Raw genomic sequence first — 25,123 nt, forward strand, 5'->3', positions numbered from 1 at the left:
TACCCTTATAACCCCAAAAATGGATTGCTATTTATATAAATAACTCCAAAATTTAACCCAGCACTAGCAACTCATAAATTGGGTTAGCAAAATAACCCAGTATTTTTTTGTGTGTATATATTGCAGCTTTGGGATAATGATAGAGTGCCAGTATTACGTAGATCAGTGTTTTTCAACCACTGTGCCGCGGCCGTGGGATAAAGTCTGGTGTGCCGTGGGAGATTATCTAATTTCACCTATTTGGGTTCAAAATATTTTTTGCAAACCAGTAATTATAGTCTGCAAATGATGTGTTGTTGTTGAGTGTCGGTGCTGTCTAGAGCTCGGCAGAGTAATACTCATCCATATCAGTAGGTGGCAGCCGGTAGCTAATTGCTTTGTAGATGTCGGAAACAGCGGGAGGCAGTGTGCAGGTAAAAATATGTCTAATGCTTAAACCAAAAATAAACAAAAGGTGAGTGCTCCTAAGAAAAGGCATTGAAGCTTAGGGAAGGCTGTGCAGAACGAAACTAAAACTGAACTGGCTACAAAGTAAACAAAAACAGAATGCTGGACAACAGCAAAGACTTACTGTGGAGCAAAGACGGCATCCACAATGTACATCCGAACATGACATGACAATCAACAATGTTCCCACAAAGAAGGATAAAAACAACTGAAATATTCTTGATCGCTAAAACAAAGTACATGCCGGAAATATCGCTCAAAGGAAGACATGAAACTGCTACAGGAAAATACCAAAAACAGACAAAAAGCCACCAAAATAGGAGCGCGAGACAAGAACTAAAACACTACACACAAGAAAACTCAAAATAATAAATCACATGTGACAGGTGGTGACAGCTAAACCTACTTTGAGACAAGATCTATATTGATGCATGGTTGGTTATGGTTTAAAGTCATATCCAACAAATGCGACGACGACTTTTTACTTTCAACTGAGTTTCGTTTTTTTTAATGATTACTGCTGGTGGTGTGCATCCGGATTTTTTCAACGCAAAAAATGTGCCTCGGCTCAAAAAAGGTTGAAACACGCTGACTTAGATCATGTTTATTTAAGCATCAAATGTAAACATGTTTAGATATGCAGTTCATATTTTTGTCTCATTTAAAAAAAACTTTCATTTTCTTTGCTCTATCTTAAATGAAAAGGCAAGCGACATAGGAAATATGATAGATAGATAGATAGTACTTTATTGATTAGTGTTATTGTGTTAAAACATGATTTCAACACTTTATCAGTTGTATTTGTGTTCAATGGGTTTGCATGATATCAAACTATAAGATATGTGATTGATCATCTGTGGTCCTAACCTGTGCAAGCTTCTTTAAGAACAGAAAATTTCCCAGCAGTAAGATCATGTAGCTCAAAGATGTAACACAGAGTTAAAATAGCCAGGTATAAAACTGACAGACATACTCACAATTGTGTTTTTGACAACTAAACCTCTATTTTATGAGTCATTTCCGTCCATTAAAAACAGTGATTATACAATAAGTTCAATCTGTGCACTGTGACAAAGGTGGGGTCTTTATGGGCCATTGTACGAGGGTGTTGCGTATGTGGGTGTTTTTTTTCTGAAAATTCATCTTAATTTGATTTATTAATGGCCATATTCATATCATTTAGATTTCAGGTGTGAGACACACATTTTCCTGAAAGTCAAGAGGAAAAAGCTTTATTCTTGCATCTTGTCTTTTCACAGTGTGGTTGTTACTATGCCAGTTTTGGGTCAATGTTCAGAAATGGGAGCAAGCAGAAGTCAGCATATGTTAGCAATAAAAATCATCATGAACTTATACAACATATACCTTCTCAGGTTGTAATCTGGGCCACGTGCTATGTGAGGAGAAGAGGTGTGGTAGAACTGTTTCCAAACTTTGATAAAAAATGATGGACAAGTGAATACTCCAGCAAAGTTTTGCAGCTCGACTTTCTTTCACGCACATTCTCACTGGTCTGCACTCTGCTCAGCACAAACAAAGTAACGACAGTTGGAGATGATCTGTCATGGTGGACCGGCGTCTTGTCTATTGTGTGTGTGCCTTCGCTTTGTGGCATGACAGCACTATTAACTGCTCGACATTCAGGAAGCACTTCATCAAAACACCAGCAGCATATCCCCTGTGCTGCAACAGAACCCTGCAGTGGAGAATGCATCATGGACATTCTTTTTTTGCTATGCATTTTAAACAAAAAACAATGATTTTTAAATGTGTATGTATGTATGTATGTATGTATACGCTACCGTTCAAAACTTTGGGGTCACATTGAAATGTCCTTATTTTTGAAGGAAAAGCACTGTACTTTTCAATGAAGATAACTTTAAACTAGTCTTAACTTTAAAGAAATACACTCTATACATTGCTAATGTGGTAAATGACTATTCTAGCTGCAAATGTCTGGTTTTTGGTGCAATATCTACATAGGTGTATAGAGGCCCATTTCCAGCAACTATCACTCCAGTGTTCTAATGGTACAATGTGTTTGCTTATTGGCTCAGAAGGCTAATTGATGATTAGAAAACCCTTGTGCAATCATGTTCACACATCTGAAAACAGTTTAGCTCGTTACAGAAGCTACAAAACTGACCTTCCTTTGAGCAGATTGAGTTTCTGGAGCATCACATTTGTGGGGTCAATTAAACGCTCAAAATGGCCAGAAAAAGAGAACTTTCGTCTATTCTTGTTCTTAGAAATGAAGGCTATTCCACAAAATTGTCTGGGTGACCCCAAACTTTTGAACGGTAGTGTATATGTATGTATATATGTATATATGTATGTGTATGTATATATGTATGTGTATATGTATATGTATGTATATATGTATATGTATGTGTATGTATATATGTATATGTATGTGTATATGTATATGTATATATGTACCATATTTTCCGCACTTTAAGGCGCACCTAAAAACCTCCAATTTTCTCAAATGCTGACAGTGCACTTTATAATCCGGTGCGCTTTATAATCCGGTGCGCCTTATATATGGACCAATATTGAGCCACAACAGGTCTCGCAACTACGGTAAGCAGCCGTCGACTTCATTTTTCCCCCCGTAGAAGAAGTGTATGCTGGGATATATGACTGCGCGAGGCGTGCCGTTTCATTTCCATTTGTGTGTTTATGTAAAGACCCCAAAATTAAGAGACACGCTTACGACGCAGAGTGTGGTCCGAGCTTTCAGGAAGGCAGGAATTGTCACTGAACTGCTAGACAACAGCAGCGACACTGACTTGATTAATGACTACTTCGACGAGATATGTTGGATGCCGTATTCGCCCAACTGTTTAATTCAGACACTGAAGAAGAATTTGAGGGATTCGTGGATGAGGAATAACTTCATAAAGTGAGCTTTACATGTTTATTTTGTGTGTTGTGTTGTGTGACATTAACGTTTGAGCAACGTTGAGTTATTGATATATTGTTATTGCTTTGCACTATTTCGAATGTTACTATATTGTGATTGCACTAACGTTTGATTTACCGTAACAGTATCAGACTGTTTTTTACGTGTTTATTGAATCGAGGAAAAGTTCCCCTCCACTATGTGATATAAATGTTGCACTACATGTTATACCTTGCTGTTGTTAAAAGATAAACAGAACACCACGTCACTGACTTTACTTCGGGGACAATAATAAAACAGCTGTTTATTCATTTTGGGAGTGAACACAGTTGTCAGAACGCTGGTTTGTAATCTATTAATAAAGTTTGACTGACCTATCTGACTGTTTTGTTGACATTCCCTTTAGCGCAGCTCCATCTAAAGGATGCTTAAAGGCCTACTGAAACACACTACTACCGACCACGCAGTCTGATAGTTTATATATCAATGATGAAATCTTAACATTGCAACACATGCCAATACGGCCGGGTTAACTTATAAAGGGCAATTTTAAATTTCCCGGGGAACTTCCGGTTCAAAACGCCTTTGAGGATGACTTATGCGCGTGACGTAGCCAGTAGAACACAGGTATGGCTTCCCCATTGAAGCCTATACGAAATAGCTGTTTTCATCTCATTCTGGATGTATTCTGGACGTCTGTGTTGGTGAATCTGTTGCAATTTGTTCATTGCATTATGGAGAAAGAAGCTGAGCAAGCAAAGAAGAAAGTCGGTGCGAAGCGGAGTATTTTGCGAGGGAAGTCAGCAACACAGTCGGTGTTTCATTGTTTACATTCCCGAAAGATGCAGTCAAGATCGAAAAACTCGGACAACAGAGACTCTTACCAGGAGGACTTTGACTTCGTTAACAGACGCAGACGCGATACCGTGAGTACGCTTCCAAACATTTGATCGCTTGCTATAACTAGCTCGAGCTAGTAGCTAGGAGCTAGCATAACAAACACCTAGGTGTTTGTTATGCGGGATTAATTTGTGGCATATTAAATATAAGCCTGGTTGTGTTGTGGCTAACAGAGTATATATATGTCTTGTGTTTATTTACTGTTGTAGTCATTCCCAGCTGAATATCAGGTCCCACCCGCACGCTTCCAAACATTTGATTGCTTGCCCGTACGTGCGTGTCATGTACGTAACTTTGATTAAATATATAAGCTTTATGAACCTTGGGTTAGGTGAACGGTTCTTTGGGCTGAGTGAGTGTGTGTGTTGTGCAGGTGTTTGAATTGTATTGGCTCGTTATATATACGGGATCCCGTCCATATTACCCACTCGAGCTATAACTAGCTCGAGCTAGTAGCTAGTAGCTAGGAGCTAGCATAACAAACACCTAGGTGTTTTTATGTGGGATTAATTTGTGGCATATTAAATATAAGCCTGGTTGTGTTGTGGCTAATAGAGTATATATATGTCTTGTGTTTATTTACTGTTTTAGTCATTCCCAGCTGAATATCAGGTCACCCCCGGCTCTCACAGCATCTTCCCTATCTGAATAGCTTCCACTCCCCACTAGTCCTTCACTTGCACTTTACTCATCCACAAATCTTTCTTCATCCTCGCTCAAATTAATGGGGAAATCGTCGCTTTCTCGGTCTGAATCTCTCTCACTTCATGCGGCCATCATTGTAAACAATAGGGAACTTTGCGTATATGTTCAACTGACTACGTCACGCTACTTCCGGTAGGGGCAAGCCTTTTTTTATCAGATACCAAAAGTTGCGATCTTTATCGTCGTTGTTCTATACTAAATCCTTTCAGCAAAAATTTGGCAATATCGCGAAATGGTCAAGTATGACACATAGAATAGATCTGCTATCCCCGTTTAAATAAAAAAATGTCATTTCAGTAGGCCTTTAACATAACCCCAGCCTCTACTGTAGCGTCTTTTCTATGCGCCTTATAATGCGGTGCGCCTTAAAATGCGGTGTGCCTTTATATATGAACAAAGTTTTAAAATAGGCCATTCATTGAAGGTGCGCCTTATAATCCGGTGCGCCTTATAGTGCGGAAAATACGGTATATGTATATATATGTATATATGTATAGGTGTATATGTATGTATATATGTATGTATGTATGTATATATGTATAGGTGTATATATATATATATGTATATATGGATGTATATGTGTATATATGTATGTATGTATGTATGTATGTATGTATGTATGTATGTATGTATGTATGTATGTATGTATGTATGTATGTATGTATTAGGGGTGTAACAGTACACAAATATTTCGGTTCTGTACGTACCTCGGTTTAGAGGTCACGGTTTGGTTCATTTTCAGCACAGTAAGAAAACAACAAAATATAAATGTTTGGGTTATTTATTTACCAAATTTGCAAAATCTTCCACCAAAAATATTTTTCTTAGTGGAATAGTTGATGTGAAGTAATCGTAACCTTGGATAAGTCAATAATTAATAATAACATTGATTTTGATACAATACTATTTTTTGAGCAATAACAGTTTGAAAGAAAAAAAACAGCTTTGTTTTATTAGTCAACATTGCAACTTTTTCTGAATTACATTTAACCTTTAAGCTTTTTTATTTCACTTTTGTTATGTTTTTGTTTATTTTAATAGTATTTTTAGAATGTGCCGTGAACCTTTAAAACCTTAGCTGTGGGCCGCAAATGGCCTCCGGGGCACACTTTTGACACCCCTGCTATAGATAATAAAAAATGTAATCTGATAAATCCATCCATCCATCCATCCATTTCCTACCGCTCATTCCCTTCGGGGTCGATAAATCTATGGATAAAAAGCAGAGCCTGGCGACGCATGCGCGTTTATCATAACTCTCTCACTCTCTCTGTCTCTGCCCCTCCCTCACAAATGCTTCTGCGCGCACAATTTGTTTTGTTTTTAACCCCTTCTTAAACCTGAACGTACATTGAAAATACACGCAACCCTAACTCAAAATGCCGGACATTTGAGGCATTTAAGAAACTCCATCCTGCGGCATGCTAGCAGCTAACGGGCTAGGATAGACTGACCGTACGTCCTCTTTTCACCGGACATGTCCTCTTTTGCGGAGCTGTCAGGACGGAGTTTCTTAAATGCCTCAAATGTCCGGCATTTTGAGTAAACAATGCACACCGAGGCACAACACACAGCACTGTGTTGTGCCTCGGTGTGCATTGTTTACACAATGTGCGTTGTTACGCTACTTAGTATGTCCGTGTGGAAACTCGTTCGGTACACCTCCGAACCGAACCGGAACCCCCGTACCGAAACGGTTCAATACAAATACACGTACCGTTACACCCTTAGTATGCATGTATGTATGTATGTATACAAACCCAAAACCAGTCAAGTTGGCACGTTGTGTATATCGTAAATAAAAAAATAATACAATGATTTGCAAATCCTTTTCAACCTATATTCCATTGAATAGACTGCAAAGACAAGATAGTTAACGTTCGAACTGGTAAACTATTATTTTTTGCTAATATTAGCTCATTTGGAACAAAATAAGAACAATAATGAAGGTAGAAGTCTGGCCCACCGGTACTTAATTTTCTGTAAGTATGGCCCAAATTTGATGTGGCCTACATGTATGGTGTGCAGAATTCTGTCGAGTAAAGAAGCCATACAGACCTATGCTGCGGCCAAGAAACAAATAATTAATTCTGATACGACATGCAACTGCATTTGTGAGGAAGTTAAAAAGTCATTTTGGTTGTGAAGTTTTATCACAAATCATAAATACTTTCTGTTGTCTGTGAAAGGTAACACCTTGTCATTGGAAGAACAACTGGTACTAAAAAGAACACAACACAATTAGAGAGACTCGGGCAGTTTCCTCGGTAAAACACTAAAGGAAAAGCAGCTCCCCACTTGTATTCATTGAGGGTTTGAAAATCTTACTGAAATGATCTTGTTAAATATTTAAAGTCTGCACACGGAAGAGAAATTGCTTATTCACAGTAACTCCCACATGCGTGTACATCTACTATAAATACATGCACTGACACATGTTTGAAGGTCAACGCTGTGAAGTCTCCGTGGAGGTAATGAGATCCCGCTTGACTGGGAAAGAATCACCAGCACTTCAGCAGATCCACGGCCTCTTTGGGCTCGACTAAGGAGTCTTGTCTTGGGATCATTTGATTGCTCAAGATTTTGCCTGCCCTGTAATTAGGAGAGGAGTCAGACAAAAACACTAATAGATTAAAGAAAATAATGTAGTTGGTGTATATTTTCTAATGGTGTGACCAAAACAAACTTGTGAAATAAATCATTCAGGTAGTCATATCCTTTAGTGTCAAAGTCAAAGCCCGCGGGCCAGTTCCGGCCCGCAAATGAATTATCTATGGCCCACGGGATGATATTTGATTAGTATTAGAACTGGCCCAAAGGCCACCTGCTGCTGTTTTGCACGCACCAATACGCCATCAGTGTTGGCGCTAGGAATAAATATATAATAATAAACAAATAAATAAATAAATAATTCCGACAATAACATTGTTTATCAGCAATATTTTATGAGACAATATATCGGCCAGCAAAATGTGTTATCGCACCAGGCTTTGAAAAAAAGTGTATCTAAAGTGGTTTGACTAAGTATAGCAGGGCTGTTAATCTACCATAGTTTCAAGAGCCCAAGGGCTCATGGGCCAGACGTCAAAATTTGGATGTTTTTCGTCAGAAAATGCCTCCGCAGGTTATATTCCTTGGGGACTGCATTTACTTAATTGCAAAGAAAACTCATTGGCTTTCACACTGCACTGTCAATAAATTCATTAGTCTACCCACACTAATCAGTTCCAGTGTGTGCAGCTGGACAGATAGTTAACAGCAACTGAAGCAGAAGAAACAGAAGCTCCAGACGTTTTGTTAAGGATTGATCTTCCTTCTTTTGAATTATTTTCCTTCCTCTGTTTTATTTCTCCACACTTCGTTCTTCATATAGGTTTGTAAGACTGGAAATATAAACATAAAATAAACATTACAAATGTATCACGTCCATTGTGTATTTTACATGAATAATGTTTATTGTGTAATTTACATAAATAAAATAGAAGGTTTCGTGTTAATACATTCACACACTAAACTACAGATGTTTACTGTTGCGTTGACCAGCTCTTCCTCCCAGGGATTTTAAGTTGCTGGTCACTCCCAAGTTCTTTTTATGGCACATAAGCTGGAGTTTAAATTGATCACCAGGCAGTAGTTGGTATTTTGTGGTTTATTCTCAAATATTTGACAATAATGAGACCAGCCTTGCATAACCCATCAAGATGTGTGGCTCTATCCGGTCTGCCTCTGCCTCCCCCTCCCCGTTCTCTCCTACCTCGTTGTTTTGTCTACCCTTTGCATTCCAAAAGCTTCAAGGCCTACACACAGTCAAACTTTTACTTTGCAGACTGAATTGGAAAAACACTAGCTGTTTCGTAATATGACTATGGAAGTAAAGAAGTAACACTTAAATATGGATATATGTAAAAAATCTGGTTCCGTCATTACCCATATAAAAATTCAATAGCATCCACAGCAAACATTACACACAATGTATGTGGCTCAACACAATTAAACCTAATGTGTAGCGTAATTGCCTTGTACTGGTCAAATTCAGTGCTACTTGTGTTAAACAAGCTTTGATTGCCACAGAGTTACTCAGCCCCCAAAAAAACTAAACCACCATTATGAAAGACATCATGAAGTCAACAATTTCAATACATTCATACTTTGTAGTCTAGTGGCTGTCAAAAATAAGATTTTTGCGATTTATTTTGATTTTTTTTCAGGGTCGATAGTGTCATTTTTGGTTTGATTAAGCTGTCTTCTACTCACCCACTGCTGCTTCATTGTGACACATAAGCTTTGCTGCTTCCCCCTGTGGGCTGGCTGGAATACTGCATACATGAGCAACCCTAGTTTGAATAGGTTCATCAAGTCTACTCTCTCAAGAAGGTAACAAATACAAAAATGTGTGTGTGTGTGTGTGTGTGTGTGTGTGTGTATGTGTATGTGTGTGTGTGTATATATAATAATAATAATACCTGGGATTTATATAGCGCTTTTCTAAGTACCCAAAGTCGCTTTACATGTTAAAAACCCATCATTCATTCACACCTGGTGGTGGTAAGCTACTTTCGTACCCACAGCTGCCCTGGGGTAGACTGATGGAAGCGTGGCTGCCAATTTGCGCCTACGGCCCCTCCGACCACCACCTATCATTCATTCACCGGTGTGAGCAAGGGTGAGCAACGGCATGGTAAGAGGCGGGGAGCGAACCTGCAACCCTCAGGTTTCTGACACGGGCGCTCTACCCACTACGCCATGCCGCCCCTAATATATGTGTATGTGTATGTGTATGTATATGTATATGTGTATGTGTATGTGTATGTGTATGTGAGATACAACAGTGGTAATGAGATTCTTGTTCAACTGAAGACTTTACATGCGTGTGTATCTTGTCAACAAATATTGTCAGTACTTAATTCTAAAAACATTCTAAGACTATTGCTTTTCACAAACGTTCACTTTGACACACAGCATTCATTTGTTGTTGTTTTCTGGAACCAACATCCTGCAATTAATAATCAAAGTGTCATGTTTTCAGTAAAAAAAAATGTGTTCTCCCTGCTGTAAAGAGTTTATTTTTGTACACAAAGTAATAATATAACTCAAAAGAAAGACAAAGTTAACAAACAGTACATTTGATTGCAGTGACAAATCTTGGATGCTTTAAAAAAAACTTTTGGTAAGTCATTCTTAAATTGAAAAACTAGATTTTGTAACAGTCTTGATGTTGTTGCATTCTCAAATGATTGATCCACCCGCCAATAGTGAATATAACACGTACAGACCGATCATTAAAGGATATTATGGGAAATGAGACAATGCAGAATGAAATATAGTTGCAGTAATGAAGTGTTAGGACAGTTTGTTTTATGCTGGGATTAAATGTTATGTTGTGGGCAAACATGTTATTTTCTGATTCAAAAGCTTGGAGCAGCAAAACGACTCAGTGATGACAGAATTACTACAAGAGTACACACTGATATCTTTATTTCCAAGGATAATTATGTCTTCCAGTGAAAGTCTGGGCCTTTAATTATTCAATAAGAGGGCCAGTATGCCAAAAGAGAAGCTTGTTTATTAGCGCACCAAATGTGCTCTGTATTTATAGCCTACAGCTGAATCGTGTGCTTTTGTCATGTGTAGAGTATTGAAAAGACTGAAATAATATTGTGGAAGTGCAGCTCCCTGTCATCATGACCATGATCACCATTTGTATCACCTAAAGCAGTGTTTTTCAACCTTTTTTCAGCCAAGGCATATTTTTTGCGTTGAAAAAATCCGGAGGCACACCACCAGCAGAATTCATTAAAAAACGAGACTCAGTTGACGGTAAAAAGTCGTCGTCGCAATTGTTGGATATGACTTTAAACTACAGATGTCCAATAATGGCTTTTTTGCCGATATTCCGATATTGTCCAACTCTTAATTACCGATACCGATATATACAGTTGTCGAATTAACACATTATTATGCCTAATTTTGTTGTGATGCCCAGCTGGATGCATTAAACAATGTAACGAGGTTTTCCAAAATAAGAGAACAACTTCAACTCAAGTTATGGAAAAAAATGCCAACATGGCGGCATTGCTATATTTATTATTTAAGTCCCAAAGTGCATTATTTTTTTTAACATGCCTCAAAACAGCATCTTGGAATTTGGGACATGCTCTCCCTGAGAGAGTTAGGCGGTTGAGGTGGGCGGGGTTAGGGGGGTGGGGTTTTTAGGGGGTAGCAGGGGGTGTATATTGTAGTGTCCCGGAAGAGTTAGTGCTGCAAGGGGTTCTGGGTATTTGTTCTGTTGTGTTTATGTTGTGTTACGGTGCGGATGTTCTCCCGAAATGGGTTTGTCATTCTTGTTTGGTGTGGGTTCACAGTGTGGCGCATATTTGTTACAGTGTTAAACTTGTTTTTACGGCTACCCTCAGTGTGACCTGTATGGCTGTTGAGCAAGTATGCCTTGCATTCACTTGTGAGTGTGTCAAAAGCCGTAGATATTATGTGACTGGGCTGGCACGCAAAGGCAGTGCCTTTAAGGTTTATCGGCGCTCTGTACTACTTCCTACGTCCGTGTACACAGCGGCGTTTTAAAAAGTCATAAACTTTACTTTTTGAAACCGATACCGATCATTTTGAAATCGATACCGATCATTTCCGATATTACATTTTAAAGCATTTATCGGCCGATAATCGCAGGGCCAACACAGATAGACAGACAACATTCACACTCTAGGGCCAATTTAGTGTTGCCAATCAACTTATCCCCAGGTGCATGTCTTTGGAGGTGGGAGGAAGCCGGAGTACCCGGAGGGAACCCACGCATTCACGGGGAGAACATGCAAACTCCACACAGAAAAATCCTGATTGAACTCAGGACTACTCAGGACCTTTGTATTGTGAGGCACATGCACTAACCCCAGTTCCACCGTGCTGGAGATAGGCTCCAGCACCCCCGTGACAAAGGGGGACAAAGGGACAAAGCTGGCAGCTCAGTTGCCAGAATTTTTGTGGTAAATTTACATTGGTTTTTACAATATTAAATTGTTAATTGGCTGCCAGTTTTTCTACCGTAAAAACAAATGTACCGTCTTTCCATTGACAGCAGAACACTGTTAAAAAAAAAAAACCTAGATTTTACAGTCAACAGATTTTTACGTAAAAAACAGTAGTTCCTTTTTTTTTTTTTTAATGAATCCAACAAAATAATACACAATAATACCATAATAACACAATTCCAATTCCAAAACCAAACTCGACCCAGCAACATTCAGAATAGCAATCAACAGAGCAATTGAGAGGACACACAAACATGACACAAAACAATCCAAAGTAAGTCTATACAAAAATGAATATCAGCAACAGTATCAGTACTAATAGGAATTCCAACATAGCAGTGATTAGAAATCCCTCATTGACATTATCATCACAGCCATTTATAAAAAATAAAAACATTAAAAAAAAAATTAAAATATATTTTCAGGACTTTGGGAAGGCCATTCTAAAACCTTAATTTTAGCCTGATTTAGCCATTCCTTTACCACTTTTGACGTGTGTCTGGGGTCATTGTCCAGTTGGAAAACCCAACTGCGCCCAAGACCCAACCTCCGGGCTAATGATTTTAGGTTGTCCTGAAGAATTTGGAGGTAATTCTCCTTTTTCATTGTCCCATTTACTCTCTGTAAAAGATTGGTGTTCCTGGGATTAAAGGCCTCACCTTTTCTCCTCCAAACATATTGCTGGGTATTGTGGTCAAACAGCCCAATTTTTGTTTCATCTGACCACAGAACTTTCCTCCAGAAGGTCTTATCCTTGCCCATGATGTCAGATGAAACAAAAGTTTAACTGTTGGGCCACAATACCATGACTGTGTTGACATTGCCAGGGCTATTATGGAGAGAATGTCCTACCAGTGTGAAAGGGCATGCACAAAAAGGACAAAATTCTGCAAAATTTGAGAAACGTTCCATCTACGTTCTTCAATTAAAAACGTACATCATATAATAAATGTTGAAATGAATGCTTCTGAAACTCTTTGTTGGCCATGTACGAGGTGGGGCTTAAAAGTTCATAGGCTGACTAAGGAGTTATGCCACATTCATGAAACTCGGCGTGCGTTCAATTCAACATTTACCGATGCTAACTGCGTGTTTTCCTTCCAAATAAACCCATACTGGATACAGAATTGAGGACTCGGATGAGTAGTACAAGAGACATTTCGTGAAGCTTGATCAAATTTGTTACCGTGGTGTTATCAAACATCCACAGAAAAATGAATTTGCCCCCAAGGACATTCATGCTGACGGGGTTACTGGATGATGCTCCAGCTTTATCAGCTGGACAAAAATGGGCAGCTGAATTCATGACGGATTAAGGAGAGCATTTAAGGCGAGCCAAGATCCACACGTCCTGCCACAGTCACCTCCCCAGAAAACACTGATTACCTACCACCATGTAGTGAAAATAATCTATAAATTAGTTTGTTTTATTGATCTAGTAATCAGATAAAATACACTTTAAAATTCCTATTGTAGGGGAAATATTTGAGTTAAACAATGAGTTTGTGTCTTGCTATAACCTTCATTCGATTGTTTTCTAATAAATGTGCATTAATAAAAATGTAAAGAAAAAAACGTTTCCGCTGTTCACGTCCACACAGATCATGGCACTCACAGTAGGGCTTAGGGTTGTACGGTATACAAGTATTAGTATAGTACTAATGAATAATATTCTGTACTATACCGCCACTGAAAAAAAACCAAATTTGTGGTATCATCCAAAACTAATGTAAAGCATCCAAACAACAGAAGAATAAGTGATTATTAAATTTTAACAGAAGTGTAGATAGAACATGTTAAAAGAGAAAGTAAGCAGATATTAACAGTAAATGAACAAGTAGATTAATCATTCATTTTCTACCACTTTTCCTTAATAATTTTGACAAAATAATAGAATGATAAATGACACAATATGTTACTGCATATGTCAGCAGACTAATTAGAAGCCTTTGTTTGCTTGCTTACTTACTAATAAAAGACAAGTTGTCTTGTATGTTAACTATTTTATTTAAGGACAAACTTGCAATAAGAAACATATGTTTAATGTACCCTAAAATGTTCTGTTAAAATAAAGCCAATAATGCAATTTTTTGAGGTCCCCTTTATTTAGAAAAGTACCAAAAAGTACCGAAAAGTATCGAAATAATTTTGGTATCGGGACAACATTACTAGGGCTGAAAACCTAATTGTGAGTTTTCTCTCCAAAATTGCGATTGCGATTTGATTTGCGATTTTTATATTTTATACATAAAAATGCATAAATATACATAAAAATGCATAAAAATGCGAAAATAACAAGTGAAGTAAGACATGTTACTTTTAGACTGTCAATCAACAAGTTACTTGGATTTTACTGACCTCATTAAATATGCGTAATGGTTAACCTAGCTTTGGTCTCAATGGGTAGTAGGCGCCATTTTGCCTTTTTTGAAGAAAAAAATGCCCTATGCTTGAGTTGTTTTCGGCTGTACAAATCGTTCAAATAGCGAAAAGGATAAACGTTTTTTCAAAGTTCATCGAGAGGTAATTAAAAAGGGCGAAAGAGTGCAAGATTTGACGACGTTACGACGAGAAATGCATGCAGCACAAGCTCCAAGAATGCATATGTTTGCAGTTATAACTTGGATAAAGTTTTGTTTGATATATTTTTTTAACTGTTATTATTTCCCATTTATAGGGGAATTGCACAAAAAATGTCACTGTGGAGGACACTGCTTCTGACAGAGTAAAAGTTGAAAGACACAACATTTTACATTTGTGTTTTACACTTGATACACTGTATGTTTACATTGTTACTTTAAATACACTTAAGTGTAAGTTTTATTTAACATTTGCGTGACACAGTAGATGTTCCTGCAGGATTATTTGCACTTAGAAATACTTTGTTGTGGTAATAAACATAATTTAAAAAATTTGAGCTTTGTTTGTGGTCAATTACAGTAAGTGTGTTGATCCTAAACATTCGTGCCACTTGTTCAAAAGAGAACACACAGAAGCTAATACAAATAATAACAGAAGAAATGAACAAATTAAAAAGATGGTTTGACAAAAACAAACTATCCCTAAACCTCAGTAAAACTAAAATAATGCTATTTGGTAACAGTAGAAGAGAAAGTCAATCACAAATACAAATAGACGGAATAGAAATTGAAAGAGTAAACGAAACCAAATTTCTAGGTATAATGATTGATGATAAAATGAACTGGAAATCCCATGTAAAAAATATACAACATAAAGTAGCAAGAAACACGTCAACAATGAATAAAGCAAAACATGTTCTAGACCAAAAATCACTCCATATTCTGTACTGCTCGCTAGTGTTACCATATCTGAGTTATTGTGCATAAATATGGGGAAATAACTATAAAAGTACACTTCATTCACTAATTGTGTTACAAAAAAGATCAGTTAGAATAATACATAATGTTGAATATAGAGAACATACAAAGCCTTTATTCATTGAATCGAAAATACTGAAATTCCACGACATAGTGAATTTGCAAACCGCTAAAATTATACACAAAGCAAACTACAATCTGCTACCCAAGAACGTACAACAATTATTCTCAACAAAAGAGGAGAAATATAATCTTAGAGAAAAATGTAATTTAAAACATTTGTACGCACGTACAACACTTAAAGGCCTACTGAAACCCACTACTACCGACCACGCAGTCTGATAGTTTATATATCAATGATGAAATCTTAACATTATAACACATGCCAATACGGCCGGGTTAACTTATAAAGTGACATTTTAAATTTGCCGCTAAACTTCCGGTTCGAAACGCCTCTGAGGATGACGTATGCGCGTGACGTAGCCCGACGAACACGGGTATGCCTTCCACATTGAAGCCGATATGAAAAAGCTCTGTTTTCATTTCATAATTCCACAGTATTCTGGACATCTGTGTTCGTGAATCTGTTTCAATCATGTTCATTGCATTATGGAGAAGGAAGCCAAGCAAGCAAAGAAGAAAGTTGTCGGTGCGAAATGGACGTATTTTTCGAACGTAGTCAGCCACAACAGTACACAGCCGGCGCTTCTTTGTTTACATTCCCGAAAGATGCAGTCAAGATGGAAGAACTCGGATAACAGAGACTCTAACCAGGAGGACTTTTGATTTGGATACACAGACGCCTGTAGAGAACTGGGACAACACAGACTCTTACCAGGATTACTTTGATTTGGATGACAAAGACGCAGACGTGCTACTGTGAGTATGCAGCTTTGGCTTTTTTTTGCGTATGTACGTAACTTTTTTAAAATATATAAGCTTTATGAACCTTGGGTTAGGTGAACGGTCTTTTGGGCTGAGTGATTGTGTGTGTTGATCATGTGTTTGAATTGTATTGGCGTGTTCTATGGAGCTAGGAGCTAGCAGAGGAGCTAGGAGCTAGCATAACACGTACCGTACCGTAAGTGCGCGTCACGTACGTAACTTTTTAAAAATATATAAGCTTTATGAACCTTGGGTTAGGTGAACGGTCTTTTGGGCTGAGTGATTGTGTGTGTTGATCGGGTGTTTGAATTGTATTGGCGTGTTCTATGGAGCTAGGAGCTAGCAGAGGAGCTAGGAGCTAGCATAACAAACACGCAGGTGTTATTATGCAGGATTAATTTGTGGCATATTAAATATAAGCCTGGTTGTGTTGTGGCTAATAGAGTATATATATGTCTTGTGTTTATTTACTGTTGTAGTCATTCCCAGCTGAATATCAGGTACCGTGAGTATGCAGCCTTGGCTGCTAAACATTCGATAACTTGACCGTATGTGCGCGTCACGTACGTAACTTTTTAAAAATATATAAGCTTTATGAACCTTGGGTTAGGTAAACGGTCTTTTGGGCTGAGTGATTGTGTGTGTTGATCAGGTGTTTGAATTGTATTGGCGTGTTCTATGGAGCTAGGAGCTAGCAGAGGAGCTAGGAGCTAGCATAACAAACACGCAGGTGTTTTTATGCAGGATTAATTTGTGGCATATTAAATATAAGCCTGGTTGTGTTGTGGCTAATAGAGTATATATATGTCTTGTGTTTATTTACTGTTGTAGTCATTCCCAGCTGAATATCAGGTCACCCCCGGCTCTCACAGCATCTTCCCTATCTGAATAGCTTCAACTCCCCACTAGTCCTTCACTTGCACTTTACTCATCCACAAATCTTTCATCCTCGCTCAAATTAATGGGGAAATTGTCGCTTTCTCGGTCCGAATCTCTCTCACTTCATGCGGCCATCATTGTAAACAATAGGGAACTTTGCGTATATGTTCAACTGACTACGTCACGCTACTTCCGGTAGGTGCAAGCCTTTTTTTTATCAGATACCAAAAGTTGCAATCTTTATCGTCGTTGTTCTATACTAAATCCTTTCAGCAAAAATATGGCAATATCGCGAAATGATCAAGTATGACACATAGAATAGATCTGCTATCCCCGTTTAAATAAAAAAAATTCATTTCAGTAGGCCTTTAAGACCTTCAGCATATCAGTATGTGGAATTCAATTATGGAATGGATTAAGCAAAGAAATCAAACAATGTACTAATATAATCTACTATCCATTCATGTTCTAGATAATCTTACTTATCTCATCATATGAAATATAACTTACTTCACTAATTATTATTTATTTATTTATTTATTTTTATTGTTTTTACTTATGGTGTATATTGTGGATAAATTGAGAACAGGAAGTGAACAAAAGTTTCAGCAACTGCTACGTAAAGGAAAAGGGGTAGGATTAAATAAACTCTGCTTCTTCCTACTCCTTTTCGAACATGTTGAATAGAGAAACTGGAAATTGTGATGTATCATGTTGTATGCATGCATGTTCGAAATAAACACAAACTCAAACTTCATTTTACACACTATAACATTTTTAAGTCTTTTTTTTGTTTCGCTTATTTATCAATAACAATTAAAAAAGTCTTGAGGGAGTGTTTTGCTTTGTTTTTTATTATCTTATTTTATCAACACAGGGTGCATACAAATGAATGCATTTGATCTGTTGTCTTATGAGTGAAATCTTTAAATATGCATGAAGCATTTTGTTCCCGTATCTAAATCACAACCTTAACAGCACTGTACCAGAAGCCACAATTTAAGATCTACCCCTGAGGGATGTGTGAGTCAAAAAGTGTGCATTTTTAACTTTTAATTTTTTCAACTGCTTCATGTCTGTTCCTGCTCGCTATTCATGCAGTCTGCCAGCGAGTCCCTGAGCCGCTGTGTAATTGTTTCTCACCCAGATATGGTGCACGATATCCCACTCAGGATTAATGAGTACTGGTCTCCCCCGGTACGGAGCGGTACTATTGCACCTCCTGCTAATTCCCGTCTGTCTACCCACCGCACAACCAGGTGGGCCTCAGGCAATAAGCTCAAAGAGCAATGGTAAGGATTGGAAAAGACCTATTAATGAAGTGAGACCTTCGCTTTCAAGCCCTCGACGGACTAATGAAATAACTCAAAGCAACACAGTAAAGCTACAGCTGTTTCAACAATTACAATACTGTACCAAAATGTCAAGGCACTAATAATAACCTAAAAATACCTTTCCACAAAACCGCATTTAACCTGGTTTGTAATAGTAGTAGTGGTCCTGATTCAGTGGAGATTCCCAAATAAAGTATATGACTGACCAACTGGAGATCGTTGAGTCTTTTGAGAATATAATTTATTTTCTTTAAGTGAATTAATACAATCACTTTTTCCTTTTATATTGGTAGCTGTCTAAAAATACAACAACATTGCGCTGTTGTTTATTTTAACTATAAGGCAGCAACGTTTCATCCATCAAATTGAGTCCCGTATTTTCCGGACCATAGGGCGCACCGCCGATGAATGGTCCATTTTTGGTCTTTTGTTTAATATATAAGGCGCACCAGATTATAGGGCGCATTAAAGGAATCATATTATAATAATTATTTTTTTTAAATTGAAAACACTTCCTTGTGGTCTACATAACATGTAATGGTGGATCTTTGGTCAAAATGTTGCATAGATTATGCTTTACAGACCATCTTCAAGCTGATTTCTGATAGGCGCTTCCGGATGCACTGTTTTGTGGGCGGTCTTATTTACGTGGCTCACCTTCGGCAGCGTCTTCTCCCCGTCATCTTTGTTGTAGCGGTGTAGCGTGCAAGGACGGGAGTGGAAGAATTGTCAAAAGATGGAGCTAACTGTTTTAATAACATTCAGACTTTACTTAAATCAATAACGGAGCAGCATCTCCTCATCCGGAAACAACAACAAGAACTCTCTAATAACTAAAGTTCCTTGGGTGAATAATGTAAACTCACTATACCAGTATGTTTTAGCGCTTTCATGGCAAGTTTATTGACAGATATATGTAAGAACTTTACACTACTTTAAATTAGAAGTGGCAACAGCGGAGGATGAATGTCCCATAAAAAGAAGATAGAGAAAAAGAAGAAGCTTATCGACTACGGCGTCGTCACGGACTACAAAGGCGGAACCGCGCAATTTTTCAGGATTTATGCAGATCTCAAATACAGATCAGCAGGTACCAGAAGGTGAGAAAAGTAGCTTTTGCATAATATTGCGAAACAAAATGCCAGATAATATGTTTTACCTATACACACACCATAATAATACTCCTATGTTTAGTGCGCCGACAATCCATTAAGCGGTGCGTCTTCATAGCTTACCAAAGTCGTACTAAAAATTTTTGATAGATTTTTGAGCGCCGTGTGTAACGTTCTACATTTTCAATGGAACATATAAAATGTTGGTGTTGTTTACTTGAGTCATATTGCCATCCTAATGCAGTCTACACGTATCTCTTATGTTTGACTGCCATCTACTGGTCACACTTATCATTACACCATGTACCAAATAAAATTGTTTCGAGGTTGGTAAGCAAAACCAGAATTATTCCGTACATTAGGCTCACCGGGTTGTAAGGCGCACTGTTGAGTTTTGAGAAGAAAAAAAAGATTTTAAGTACGACGGAAAATACGGTAATTAGATTAGAAAAAAGCATTGATGTATATTATGTTGCATCTATTAAATGTTTAATGAGGGAAACCAATAAAATATTATAAAATCCAGACCACATGGAGAGCCCAGAACTTTAAATTTGCGTACATAGTTTCCGCAAAAGATCACACATGAGAGCGGTGGTGTGTGGGTGCTATGATCTGTTTGGCCGGAAACAGGGGGTATTTTTGTTTTGTTGATTAATGCACACAAACTGCATTTACAATATTAAATATCTTCATTTATTGGGAAAAAAAGTGTCATGATCCGTTGCCCGGGTCATGTTTTGTTTAGTTTAGTATTGCCTTAGTTGTTGGTTCATTCTGGTTCAGCACCCTTGTTTGTTTTCCTTGTTGCTAGGTGGCTGATTAGACCACACCTGATTTATGTTTATGGATTAGCGTCCTCACCTGGTTTTGCCCCTAATCACTCCCCTTTATATTCTGGTGTTGTCCTTTGCTTGGTTCATCGTTCGTTGTACACTGTTCGCTACAGACGACAGTTTGTTTGTTGGTTTTTGTTGTTTGTGTGAAAGAAAAAGCCTGCGTTTATCCACTTGACTTACAGGAACTGTAGTCTTCTTAATGTTTTACTTAATTATGTATTTGCATAAAAATGTATAATACTACATTGTATCTACAGAAGTGTTTTAGTCAAGACAGAAGTTTTCACTTTAATAATCTCAATTTTGTGGATATTTTTTTATTTGCATGCAATGTTACATTTTACTTAACAAAAGTATTTTATTCAAGACAGAAGTATTGCCTCCCAGAGGAAGCTCGTAATTTAGTTCTTTGAAAAGTATTCCATAAAAAGCACAAAGTATATCTGGTCTTCACTGACATTTTTAACACCTCTCTGGAGCTATGCCGCGTGCCGTCCTGCTTTAAGACCTCCACCATTGTCCCTGTCCCCAAGAAAGCACGGATCACAGGACTAAATGACTACAGGCCAGTTGCGCTGACGTCTGTGGTCATGAAGTCCTTTGAGCACTTGATCCTGCCCCACCTCAAGGACATAACCGTCCCCCTCCTGGACCCACTGCAGTTCGCCTACAGAGCCAACAGGTCTGTGGATGATGCAGTGAACCTGGCCCTCCACTTCATCCTGGAGCATCTGGACTCCCCAGGAACCTACGCTAAGATCCTGTTTGTGGACTTCAGCTCTGCCTTCAACACCATCCTCCCTGGACTGTTACGAGACAAGCTCTACCAGCTCAGCGTGCCCGACTCCCTCTGCAGTTGGATCAATGACTTCCTGACAGACCGAAGACAGCACGTGCGGCTGGGGAAGATTGTCTCGGACAGTCGAACCACAAACACTGGTACTCCTCAGGGCTGTGTACTCTCCCCCTGGCTCTTCTCCCTGTATACAAACTGCTGCACCTCCAGTCACCAGTCTGTAAAACTGCTCAAGTTTGCGGATGACACCACCCTCATCGGGCTCATCTCAGATGGCAATGAGTCCGCCTACAGGAGAGAGGTGGACCGGCTGGCGTCCTGGTGCAGTCTCAACAACCTGGAGATGAACGCCCAAAAAACAGTGTAGATGATCATGGACTTCAGGAAAGTCACAGCCCCACCATCCCCCCTCACCCTGATTGACTCTCCCACCCCTGTCTCCATTGTGGACTCCTTCCGTTTTTTGGGCACTACCATCACCCAAGACCTCAAGTGGGAGCCGACCATCAGCTCCCTCATCAAGAAGGCCCAGCAGAGGATGTACTTCCTGCGGCAGCTGAGGAAACTTAAGGTGCCGACCGAGATGCTGGTGCAGTTTTACTCAGCCATCATCGAGTCCATTCTGACCTCCTCCATCACCGTGTGGTTCCCCGGCGCCACAGTCCAGGATAAGCATCGACTGCAGCGCATCGTACGTGCTGCTGAGAAGGTGATTGGCTGCAAGCTCCCATCCCTCCAGGACTTGTTCTCCTCCAGGACCAGGAGGATCACAGCTGACTCTTCTCACCCTGGACACAAACTATTCTCCCCTCTCCCCTCAGGCAGGAGACTACGGTCCATCCAGACCCACACCTCCCGCCACCTGAACAGTTTTTCCCCTCGGCCATCAGGCACATGAACAATAACTCCTAACAGTAGCTCCTTGAATTCCTTAAATTCCTTCTAAGTCTATAACAAGATCTGATAGCTCAGTTACAGCTCTTTTTATTACCAAATATGTGTTATATGTGTTTTATGTTGCACGATTGCACCAAGAAAAAATCCTAGTTTGTGAACCTGTTCTCAAACAATGGCAATAAAACTATTCTGATTCGGATTCTGATTCTGATTCTAAAAAAAATATATACATTATTCAAATAAGATATTTGCTAAGAGTCAGATTGATGTTTCTTGCATTATTTTTTTTGTTGTTGAGTTACACAATGTGGAATCGGCTCTCTTGGTTGCTTTGTTGGGTCTGCTCCTGTCTCTGGCCATGCTCCCCTCACTCCAGCAGACGATGGCGTGGAACACCGCAGGGGCCACCACACCACAGGGTGTTGAAATTATGTTTTTGTTTGGTTGCTTGTCTATGCATGGTGCAATCGTGTGTGTGCAATGTAAATTACTGGTTGATTATTTTTTGTATTTTTTTTTTGTTTTTTATTTTGTGGCTGTGTGTAGAAGTGGCACTGCTGGAGTGGCAGCTGGTTGCATCAGCTCTGCTCTTTTAATGTATTTAATGTCCTTTGTGTTCTTTGATGTTTCCCTCTTACACACATGTTTATGTGTGCTATGGCTATGAGGGTTTTTTACCTTGGTCTGGACCCCCTCTCCAGGGGCCAAGGCTTAGACTGATTTTTTTTTTTTTTTTTTTTTCATTATCTTAATGCGACGTTTTCCATAAGCAGTATTTAGCCATAAGTTGGCCCAAAAATGTGTGGATGAAAACCCTTTCTTATTCTGAAGCCACAGATATTATGTCTGACAAAATATTAACATATCAAAGAGTCACTATGTTTCTGGGTCTCGTGGGAACTAAAATAAATATTTCGCCATATAGAGTAGTTTCCTGTTCTGACAGGATACCACTGCCATAGATGGGAAACTCAACACCTACCTGCAACTAACACTGAGTCAGATGTGGAGAGAGGAGCCCCTGACATCTTGATGCGTGTGTGTGTGCGTGCGTGTGTCTGTGTGTGTGTGTGTGTGTGTGTGTGTGTGTGTGTGTGTGTGTGTGTGTGTGTGTGTGTGTGTGTGTGTGTGTGTGTGTGTGTGTGTGTGTGTGTGTGTGTGTGTGTGTGTGTGGGTGGGAGGCTAACCATATGCTAGAAGAGGCATTGCAGGAGTGATGCAGCAGGTGAGAACAGCCATAACAGCATTGAGTGACTATAATGCTGTTGAGGCTTGTTCACCTTACACAGGAACAAAGAATAATAAGGTTTACATGACGTGATCAATTACATAAATACTGATATGAAACATGAACTAAAGCTACACAATGCGTTGGCACTGTGCTCATTAGGCTGAGTTTACATGACTAAACATTCTTCATGTGGTTCGTACTTGAAATGTCCACACTTCAGTTTATTTTGACACTTAACAAACCTTTGTTGACACTAATTGTGTGCTAGAATGTTGGCATTCGATTTTCTACAATGAATAGTTCTCTAAATGGTTGATAATTTAGGATGTTACAATTACTAATTAACAATAAACCGTGATAAAATTCCCAACAGTTAGTATTACCGTTGGGAATTTTAATAATTGTAATTATTGTAAAAGTATGTGATTGATTACCACACTTTGATAAATGTACGGTGATACTGCTCTTTTCCTGAAGAAGCAGCTAGCGCGCTAATCGCTACCTAGGAATTCAAGACCTATTAACACTTGGCCTGGGCGATATATCGCGTTTTGTAAGATATATGGATATATTTTTGAACAAGATATGAATTAAGAAAATATCGTAATATCAATATAATTTATTTCACGTTAAATTGACCTAACACCGCTTATTTGTTGTGTTCCTTGTTCTCCCCAGCTCCCCCTGCATGAGCTATTAAACCCCTCCTCTTCCTCCTTCCAAGACGTGCTTGCACGTATAAGAACATCCATGATTGGTTGGTTGTTTACGATGATGAGTCACGATTGGTTGAGATTACGGGCAAAACATTGATGGTGAAAGACTAGCTTGTAGTTTGATTGTATTTCAAAAAAACAAAAAACAAACATACCATAAACTTTCATATCTGTATTCTCAGCTGTTGCTTGCTAATGACAGTCACAACTATGGTACCAGGCTAGCCCTAAGAGGTGCTTTCACCCGTTTTAAACCCAAAACTGATGTTTTCAAAAAGACTGCAATGTATAGGGCAATCACTTACTGGAATCGACTTCCACAATATCTGGTATCAATCACCAGCATAGTGGGTTTTAAGAATAGACTAAGAGGAGAAGTATTGCGGAAAGAGATTATTCTAGATTGTACCTAATGTCATGACTGTTTTTATTGACTATTGACTATCTTATTGATTGTGGGACAAGCAGTAGAAAATGGATGGATGGTACTTTTTCGTCACTTATTGTTTGTCTTTGGTACACTAATGTGTATATTTTAGGCCATTGGTTCTTTGTTTTATTTTTGCAAAAATACAAAATAGTGGAAGATGGCAGAGGGATTCTCTTCCTTAGATTTTTCTTTTAGCGATGTAGACGATGTCCAGGAAACCCACAATGCGTCTACGTTGGCCACATTTGGACAAATTAATGCGTCTGGATACAACATTAATTTGAGTTGCTTACCATGTAAACCCAAATCAAAAGTTGCCAAAAATGTATGGCGAAGTGAGGAAGATCATAGCCGCACAACTAAGTCAAGTCACTTACTTGGTACTGACCAGAACCGTACGTGTGTGACAGTCCATTACATCGTCGACTGGGAATTAAAAAGTGCCTGCCTGCAAATGTTTTTATTTTTTATCTGAGTTTGATACATTTTGTATTATTTGCACAGCTATGTTATTTATTTTACGTAGAAAGAATATTTTTCTATTTTTCAATTGTTCAATTTTTAATATTGTTACATCCCTACTGGTAAGTAATAATGATCTCAAAATTTGGTCCACAGTTTTGTTGTAAAGGGTACCAAAATAACTCATCTAGGGCTGCAACTAACGAT

General features: G+C 38.6%; 1 protein-coding gene across 2 annotated transcripts in view; it reads right to left on the reverse strand.

Annotated features, from left to right (window-relative positions):
* btbd11b (BTB (POZ) domain containing 11b) overlaps positions 1–25,123 on the reverse strand; it is a 235,948-nt gene that overhangs the window by 185,103 nt on the left and 25,722 nt on the right. The window lies entirely within an intron of this gene.

The sequence above is a fragment of the Entelurus aequoreus genome, linkage group LG24 (genome assembly GCF_033978785.1).
Source record: "Entelurus aequoreus isolate RoL-2023_Sb linkage group LG24, RoL_Eaeq_v1.1, whole genome shotgun sequence".
Lineage (NCBI taxonomy): Eukaryota > Metazoa > Chordata > Actinopteri > Syngnathiformes > Syngnathidae > Entelurus > Entelurus aequoreus.